The sequence below is a fragment of the Nicotiana attenuata genome, chromosome 2, assembly GCF_001879085.1.
Source record: "Nicotiana attenuata strain UT chromosome 2, NIATTr2, whole genome shotgun sequence".
Classification (NCBI taxonomy): Eukaryota; Viridiplantae; Streptophyta; class Magnoliopsida; order Solanales; family Solanaceae; genus Nicotiana; species Nicotiana attenuata.
Window position 1 is genome coordinate 32922795 of NC_031990.1, and position 9128 is coordinate 32931922.

General features: G+C 36.7%; 1 long non-coding RNA gene across 1 annotated transcript; it reads right to left on the reverse strand.

The window, feature by feature from the left end:
* LOC109206812 lies at window positions 5434-8885 on the reverse strand. The gene is made up of 3 exons (XR_002064908.1): window positions 8700-8885; window positions 7953-8098; window positions 5434-5712 (listed from the first exon to the last, which is right to left on the reverse strand). It is a non-coding gene; the product is annotated as an uncharacterized LOC109206812 (long non-coding RNA).

Here is a 9128-nt window from a genome sequence, read left to right on the forward strand (position 1 = left end):
CTGTCCGTTCGAGGGCGAACGGTTGTTTTAGAGGTGGAGAATGTGACGACCCAAAGGGTCATCACCTGTTCTTCTTACCCATTCTGCGCTTCTGAGGCCTTGAAAACCTCATTTATAGTCGCCTCGTTTTGCGTGCGCAGTCCGGGCGCGTACCCGGAAAGCTTAAATATGAAATTCTGTGAAATATGCTAAATTTTGATATTAAAATGAGTAAATTTGACTTCGGTCAACATTTTGGGTAAACGGACCCGGACCCGTGATTTGACGGTCCCGGAGGGTCCGTAGGAAAATATGGGACTTGGGCGTATGCTCGGAATCGAATTCCGAGGTCCCAAGCCCGAGAAATGAATTTTTGAGTAAAATTGTTTTCTGAAAATAATTAAGGAAATTGGAAAGGAAATTTGATTAGAACGTGATGGTATCGGGCCCGTATTTTGGTTCCGGCGCCCGGTACAAGCCTTATATATGGTTTAAGCACTTCCTGTAAAGTTTGGTTGAAAACGGATGTCGTTTGACGGGATCCGGACCCTAAATGGGAAATTGATGTTTAATAGGAATTTTGAGAAATCTCATTGATCTCGAGGCTTAATTCGATGTTCATGATGTTATATTGGTGATTTGATCAACAAATATGTTCGAAGGGTGTTTTTGAGGTAGTGTGCATACTTGGGTTGGAGTTTCGAGGGCTCGGGTGAGTTTCGAGTAGGTCCCGGGATGCCTTAGACTTAAAAGATCAGATGTTGCAGGTTCAAGAAATATTGCAGGCCTCTGAACCCTCTTGCGCGGTCCGCGAGAAATCGCATGAGGCCGCGGAGGCTTTGAGCGGTCCGCGGTGGATGCTACGCGGCCGCGGTCGGCCTTGTGCGGTCCGCACGGGGCTATGATCTGCAGGTCTTCAGGGAAGCTTGTGCGGCCGTGGTCCTTTTTGCGCGGTCCGCACAGGGAGCTTCAGAGGGGTATAAATAAACGGGAATTTCAGTTATTTTACACTTTTCAAAACCCCAAAACATAAGAGGCGATTTTCGAAACAAACTTTCTTCTCCAAAACGATTGGTAAGTGATTTCTAACTCATTTTCTTCACTCCTCATCATCTTCTAACATGATTTCAACTTCAAATCAAAGATTTTCATGGGGAAATTGGGTGTTTTGGGTAGAACCTAGGTTTTTTCAAGGATTGGGGAGTTGGACCTCAATTTGAGGTCCGATTTCAAAATAAATTACATATTTGGGTTCGTGGGGGAATGGGTATTCGGGTTTTGGTTCGAACCTCGGGTTTTGACCACGTGGGCCCGGGGGCATTTTTGACCTTTTTGGATAAAACTTGGGAAACTCATTTTTATGCATTGGGCTTGATTCATTTAGCATGTATTAATGTAATTAAGTAACTTGTGACTAGATTCGAGCGGATTGGTGGTGGAATTGAGGGGTAAAGCCATAATTGAGACTTGAGTTGAATTCAAAGCATCGAGGTAAGTGTTTGGTTTAACCCTAGCTTGAGGGACTAGGAGTTGAGCCTTATTTGCTAATTGCTTCTTGTTGAGTACGACGTATAGGCATGGTGACGAGTATCTATACGTTGGTGTCTAGCATGACCGTGGGTCTTTAAATTGTGAATATCTGGATTTCGTTGTATTTCCCTTGCCTTAATGATGATTCCTATTTGTTGTGAAAAGCTTGTGAAAGGAAATTGTGATCTATGAACAACGAGGAGCATTGACTCAAGTTATATTTCAGTTGCAAACATCTATGAAATGGTTGAACCCTTTGGAGCATTGGCTCAAGTGAGAAATAAAGTGAGAGGAAGAGAAAGAGTATTTAAATTATTCCCTTGCTGGGATATTATTATTATTGATTGTTTTTCCCTTGCCGGGATGTTGAGATCATTGATGTTGTACCCTTGCCGAGATTTAATTGTTCAATTGTGTTCCCTTGCCGGGATTTCTTTTATTATTTTGTTTACCCCCTTGCCCCTTGTTTGTGATTGTTGTTTGGGTGAGGAAGAGTGCACTGTTTGTTTATTGTGAGGAAAGAGTGTAAAGCACGAAGGGTGATACCGTGCATTGTTTGTTTATTGTGAGGAAAGAGAGTAAAGCACGAAGGGTGATGCCGTTCCGCACGATGTACCATTCCGTGCCGATTCTATTGATTATATGTGAGGAAAGAGAGTAAAAGCACGAAGGGTGATGCCGTGCACATTTTATTATATCATTGCTTGGTGAGGATGAGAGTAAAAGCACGAAGGGTGATGTCGTGCACTTGTTGCTTTCTGTCTCTTTATTAATGTCTGAGTTGTGTTAATTTCTTCGTTGCTGGACGACTTTTACTTGAAATTGTTATTTCCCCCTAGCATGTTTCCCCCTTCCCATATTGATTACTTGTCTCTGTATTTCGATTCCGTTGTATATGTATATATAACTGCACAGGTTTATGTGGTAGTCTGGTCTAGCCTCGTCACTACTTCGCCGGGGTTAGGCTAGGCACTTACCAGCACATGGGGTCGGTTGTGCTGATGCTACACTCTGTGCTATTTTGCACAGATCCAGGTTTCGGACAGCAACATCAGTAGTGTGGGAGCAAGCCTTCAGTCCAGCGAGACATCGAGGTAGCCCTGCAGGCGTCCGCAGGCCCGACGTCTCCTCTATCCCTTATTTTAGTCTGTTATCTCATTGTATTCGAGACAAACAGTTTATGTTCTCTTTCAAACAATTTTATTTAGTATTCGTAGTAGTTCGTGAGTATTGTGACACCAGTCTTGGGTAGAGGCTTATGTTGAATTTTCCGCATTTCTATTCGGTTTTCTATAATTTAAGACTTCCGCTTATTATTTAATTTCGTTGCTTTTATATTATTGCCGATAATTGTTAAAAAGGGATTATGTTATTAATGAAAAAGTAATTAAATTTGGCTTGTCTAGCTCTCATTAGTAGGCGCCATCACGACTCCCGAGGGTGGGAAATCCGGGTCGTGACAGGTTGATAATGGTGGCGGCTATGATTGAGGATGATGGTGGCGTGGTGGTGGGGGTGGTGGTGGTGGTTGAGTATGATGGTGGTGGTGACATGGTGGTAGTTGATAATGGTTGGCTGTGGCGACAGTTAATAATGAATATGTGATAGTATCTTAATGAAATTAAGTCGCTGTTATAGATCTTAATCATACAAACCTATTCAGACCCGTTAAGTGATTGTGAAGTAAAAACAAATAAACACACTTAATGATTAAGATCTGAATAATTAAGATTCAGAATTTAAAAACAAACGCACTTAATGTCTGAGATCTAAATAATTAAGATTCAGACCTCCATTAAGTTTAAACAAATGAGGCCTTACTGCTCTTACAACAAGAACAAACTCAGTATAATTTTACATGTGGGTCTAGAAAGCTACTTACTATTTTACAGATTTTTATTTGTCAATTGATATAATATATTTCGACAGGCTAATATGAAAAAATTAGCTGTTAATACGAATAAGAGAAACTCTGTTATAGCCATTTCTGTACATTCAATGTACTCTACAGATAGAGGAATACATAGAATTGAACATAGTAAATTATAATTGAATGATTTCGTTGAAATTGTTCGTTTGGAAATTTCCCGAAAAGCTAATCATAGGTTCTTCTCTCCATCGGAACAATAGGGCTGTTATGCTCATTACTAAACTTGTTGAAGAGATGAAATATAACCAATGTATATCTTTTTGATCAGAGGTTGAATCGATCATCAGAAGAAGAATTAGGCCAAAAATTAGGATACATTCTGGGAAATTCAAACTTCCAACGAAGAGAAGCAATTGAAAGGCTTCCATAAAAATTCTCGTAGAATCGAAAATGAAGTTTTCATTCTGTACATGCCAGATCATGAATTAGTAACTGCTTTCAATTTTCAAAAAAAAATCCCAATTGTGTCGAACTTTCCATTTTTGGAATAGTTACGAAATCTCCATACACTTGTCCAACCAAACATGACAGTGAGAATTACATTGTAATTACGTTCTAGCAAACAAACATATTTTGTGATTACTATATTGTGTAATTACGGGGTGTGTAATTACTATCCCAAATAATTATACATGTGTTTACCCTTAAAATTGGATAATAATTGAATTTGAATACGGTTTTAAGGATACGTGATATAAATTGATACAAATTAAGAAGACAGATTAATATTGAAATTAACAATAAGAAAATAAATGCAAACCACAAAATTGAACGGCCTTAGCTTATGAGTTTGATCACCCTCGAGCCAAGAAATGTCTCAACTAGTGTTAGAACTGAACAACAAGATGATAAATACTAGAAATGATCAGTGTATTGCTTTCTTTGTGTGTTACAATGTGTGTTAAATGATCAGGACCCCCCTTTATATAGTGGGGGTGTTCTACTTTTGGTACAGTTCTATACAAGGTGGAAAATCTCATGATTTGCTAATTAATCGGCCCCTTCTTGATACGTGTCGAGATTTCCGCCATGATCCTCGATCTATTACGGATATTTCGGCTTTCCGTTATTTGGCTCGGTAATTTTTCCTCGATCTTGCTCGGTCTCTAGGTCATGAGCTTGACGATCTAATCTCGCGCCTTGGTTCAATATAACCGGAGCTCGAGTTTTGACCTACCATGTTTCAGCCTCCATTGGTCAAACAATGGACGAACCCAGTTTCGACCGTATATAGATAGCCTCCTCGTTTTTCGGAGAGAAGATGACGAGAAACAATATGAGCTTACGAACCTCGCTCCGATAGATCATGACGCAAGCGACAAAAGGTCATTAAAACTTCCCGTCGGTCTAGTATCCAAGGCATTAAATGTGTGTCAGTGTTGGTCGATCACTAGTGGTTTTGAACCGTCATTAGCAAACTATAAATATCCCAATTTCAACTCATTCAAACTTTTATGTTCAAAAAAGCTTTTTCTACTCTTGTTCTTTAAGAATCTCTTCATTCTCCACCTTTTGTGACCAGGTTTCTTGAACTTTTTGCAATCTTCTCCTTTTCTTCATCTCTGCTTAAAATTGGCGAAAACTTTTAAGACCGTTCCATACACTAGAAGAAAAATGACCATTAACGAAGAGAAATCTGGTCCCTAAAAGTATGTTTCTGGTCCCGGAGAAATCTGGTCGCGACCCGTCGTTATTGCCTCTGCCACTAAAGGTCAATAACGGCGAGGTTTCTTCACTGGTCCCTAATGTTTTAATGACCGGCAACCTTCTGGTCTCTAGAAACACATTCTAGAAATCATATTTCTGGTCCCTAAACACCTTAAGCATAAGGTATCAGTTGGTCCCTATATGTCTATACAGACCGAAAATCTGGTCCTAAAAGGGATATATAGAACAAAATAAATATATGATTTTTTTGGTCCTGCTATAAGAATATTATAAAATTTATTATACAGAAAATCAATCGAATATCAACAAATTGAATAAATATCGGATTTCATACATATAATTAATTACAAGTATTGTATTAACATCTCAATAGTATACTGTACGACCATGGTATAAGTCAATATATTGCTTACACAACCCCTTGAGGAAAAAAGAAAAACTAACATCCATAGTGAAAAGATATAAAGCTTTACCTTTTCAAAAACTAAATCCTTCAAAAATAAGGCAACCTTTTGCCTAACAGTCCTACCAAAATGATAATCAACTTGTTAACTTGTATGAAGTCTTCAACCAAGCATCTTCACTTGTATGCTAGTCTTCAAAAGCTGTAAAAATTAGTAAAAAATTATCAAGTAAGGAATACTTCAAAAATCGACCATAAAAAGTTAATTAAATAATGAGGCGATTATTGTTGCTAAATTGAACAACATGTTCTGAAGCCAACAACAATATAGCCAAGCTTAATTAATAAGAAACTAGAAAAGTAAAAGAAGAAAAGGAACAACCATGCTCTAAAAATAAGAAACTAGTAGAAACGGTAAGGAAATGAGAAAGTTCATCAATGACAGCGAAGCAATGAATCTCAAAATATTCAAATGATCTCCATGGAATGAACACACAGAAAAAATGGCAATCTTGCTTAGATGAGAGGTAAATAGATGGAATTTATTTATCAATATTACACTCCAAGATCCAAGTGACACTTAGCCTAAGGAACAAAATTAAAGTTTAAAATGCCATTGGTAGAGATAAACTATACCATCTTCTTTCAACATCCTTTCTAGTGGTATATGGTAGAAGATTCTAATATTAGTTAGGAAAGCTTGAGTTTAATGAAAAAGGAACAAACTCAATTAAATAATTTGCTTCAGAGGTTTCAGTTATATTGCTCATCAATGCATCGATCATATATACATATAATAGTGAATAAATGGAATAACAAAATTATCTGTTTATAACAATCTACACTGATGAGATAAAATGCATTCTAATGAAGCCCAATACATACCAATCAAATGCTAACAATGAACGAATACTGCAAAATAATCTTATACCCACTCCACTGATAGCTCAAGTATTAGATACAGTCGGCCATATTTTTCCATCACCACAGTAGAACCCAAGAGAATGAATCAGTAATCTAAATTTGGATATTCCAGGTTCATAAAAGTTCATTCACTTCAAATATAACTAACGCATGCACTTAAATCACGAGGATTCACTTTTTATTTTTAATTGACTCATTTTTACATTAGCATATAAATACCAAGATTGATAGAACTTATAAAATAGCCAATTGTAAATCACAAAGCACTATCTTAAATGGTTAGAAGCAATCAATCTGACAATCTGACAATGGTTCTCCAAAACTTTAGCAAGATGATGAGATTATCATAGCCAGTGGCGGATCAAGAGTATAGTTACTGGGTTCGCGGGAACCCAGTAACTTTTGCGTAGACCCTGTATTTTTATTAATAAATTCATTAAATATCTATAAATATCTAGCTGTGAACCCAGTTATTATTATATATTAATTTGAGATTACGACAGGAACCCATAAACTTTAAATCCTGGATCCGCCTCTGATCATAGCTTAGTACTACCCAAAACATGCAAACAAGTCCGAAAAATAATTACTCAAACTACACCAATAATGATTCAAGAAAAAGGATAATGGAATTCATACTTGAGTTAGAATCAATAGGACTTGCATGATCTTGATGCATGCGTTTCAATCAAGCAACACTTTCGACTAAATAATCTTATTAGTTATCAAGAAAATAGTCTTGTTTTTTCTCCCCATAGTGGGTCATCCACCCCAAAGAATAGCTGTATAAAATTAAGAAGTTCAATGAATAAAATTTTATGTACCCAAGATAAAAATTACCCAGTGAATGTTGAAAAAAAAAAATAGAAAACGCATAACAGGAGATGGAACAAAGAGTATTTGAACTCCAAAAAGCTTCAATATATCAGAGTCATCTTTCAAAGATTTCAATAAATAAAATTTTTACCATACTCCACCACTAAAAGTACTATTCTCCAACAGCCAATTGTTAACTGAAATAAATTTTGCACCCAAGAAGATAAGGTGAAAAGCAAGCCCCTCTCATTCTTTGTCTCTGGTTTTGAGCTTCTAAGGTTTAACGTTTCACTGTCATATGCATGTAACTTTAAGAGTTTCCTTCTTTCAACAGATAAAAGTTCCAACGACTGTTAACAATTCCTTTCTGGCTTGGAAGAATAACAAATATTTGCTACGGCAAAGAAAGAGAATGGAATATACATGGCATAATTGTTTAACAAGCTTACATGTACATGTTTCAAAAACTTTTTATCGCTCAAGAGTGAGCATCTTGTGTAGAAAATTTGCTATGTCCCTCACAAATCTTTTCTTTTTATACTCCTAATGTAAGAAGCTATATGTAATGAATAGAAACAGAGAAAAACAAATGCAACCCATTAAAGTCGCCCTTTTCCTTCTGTAGAAAACGTAAATATAACCATAAACAGTATAATTTTACACCTAAATCAAGAAAACAACTGCAAAGCCATGAGAAAGAACCTATCATGGAGTGTGGAAGACCACCAAATTTTCTTGGCAAATCTAATCCTCCATCGAGTTCCCGTAAATTCACAATTTCTGCAATAGCTAAATCTAGTCTTGAATAGGACATCAATCTCATTATGGCGCAGTCACCATTCAAATCACTGAACCAACAAAATAAAAATTATACAATGATTTTAAATACAAAACAACAAAACTGTTAAGGTTCTCAATTCTCAGCCACGCAAAGGTATGTATCATTTTTCTTTCCTTTTTGAGAGTGAATTAAGTAGATGAATATCTTGTGAGAGAGATTCATTCTGCCTAGCCAAACCATAGCTAGAAGGAGCCACAAGCAGATGAACTAGTTTCATAAAGCGGCGTTATATCGGTCAAACAAACAGAGAGTTCCGAAAGGGTTACCTGACACAGTTGAACTCCTAAAGCTTTAAATCTTCACTAATTATAAGTTCACAAAAAGGGTGGAACCCAACCCTAAAAAACTTCAACAGACCATAGCTGAAGAACCAGATCTAGAAAAGCCAAGTAAACTCTAGCTTCTATTCGACAACGTAACCCAATATTAGAAGCAAACGATAACAGCTAAACTAAAAACCTATTTCGAATTAAATTGAAAATACTTTAAAGAGATCCTAACCCACAAAATGGAGAATTTCACAAAATAAATAAGAACCCCTTGAAGCTTCAATACAAAATATAGAAAAAAGAAAAATATGTAGATTGAAAGATGAGAAAGAACAGAACCTGAGAAATTGCAGCTTGAATAAAGAGATTTAAGGCTGAGAGAAAATTTTAGAGGGCGAGAGTCATTCTTTTGGAGATGAATTTGAGAGATGGAGGAGTCACGAGGGTTTAGGCCCTTTAGGATTTTAGTGAGATGAGAGGAGTTACAGTCCGAGTGTTTTTACGTTTTTTTCATTTTTCTAGATGCATAACTAAGTGGCGCTTTTCCTCAATTAAAGTATAGGGACCAGAATTTTATATTTTATGGACCAGAACTTGTTACGTCGTTAAATAAAAAGATAAAATGGGAAAACAATGACTAGAGAAATATCTCGTCCCAATAAGTATACTTTTAGGGACTAGATTATTAACTCATCGCTAAAACTTGGTCGCAAATAAGACTTTTCGTTGTAGTGATAGAAAGAAAAAGCCTCATCATCACGGCCTGTC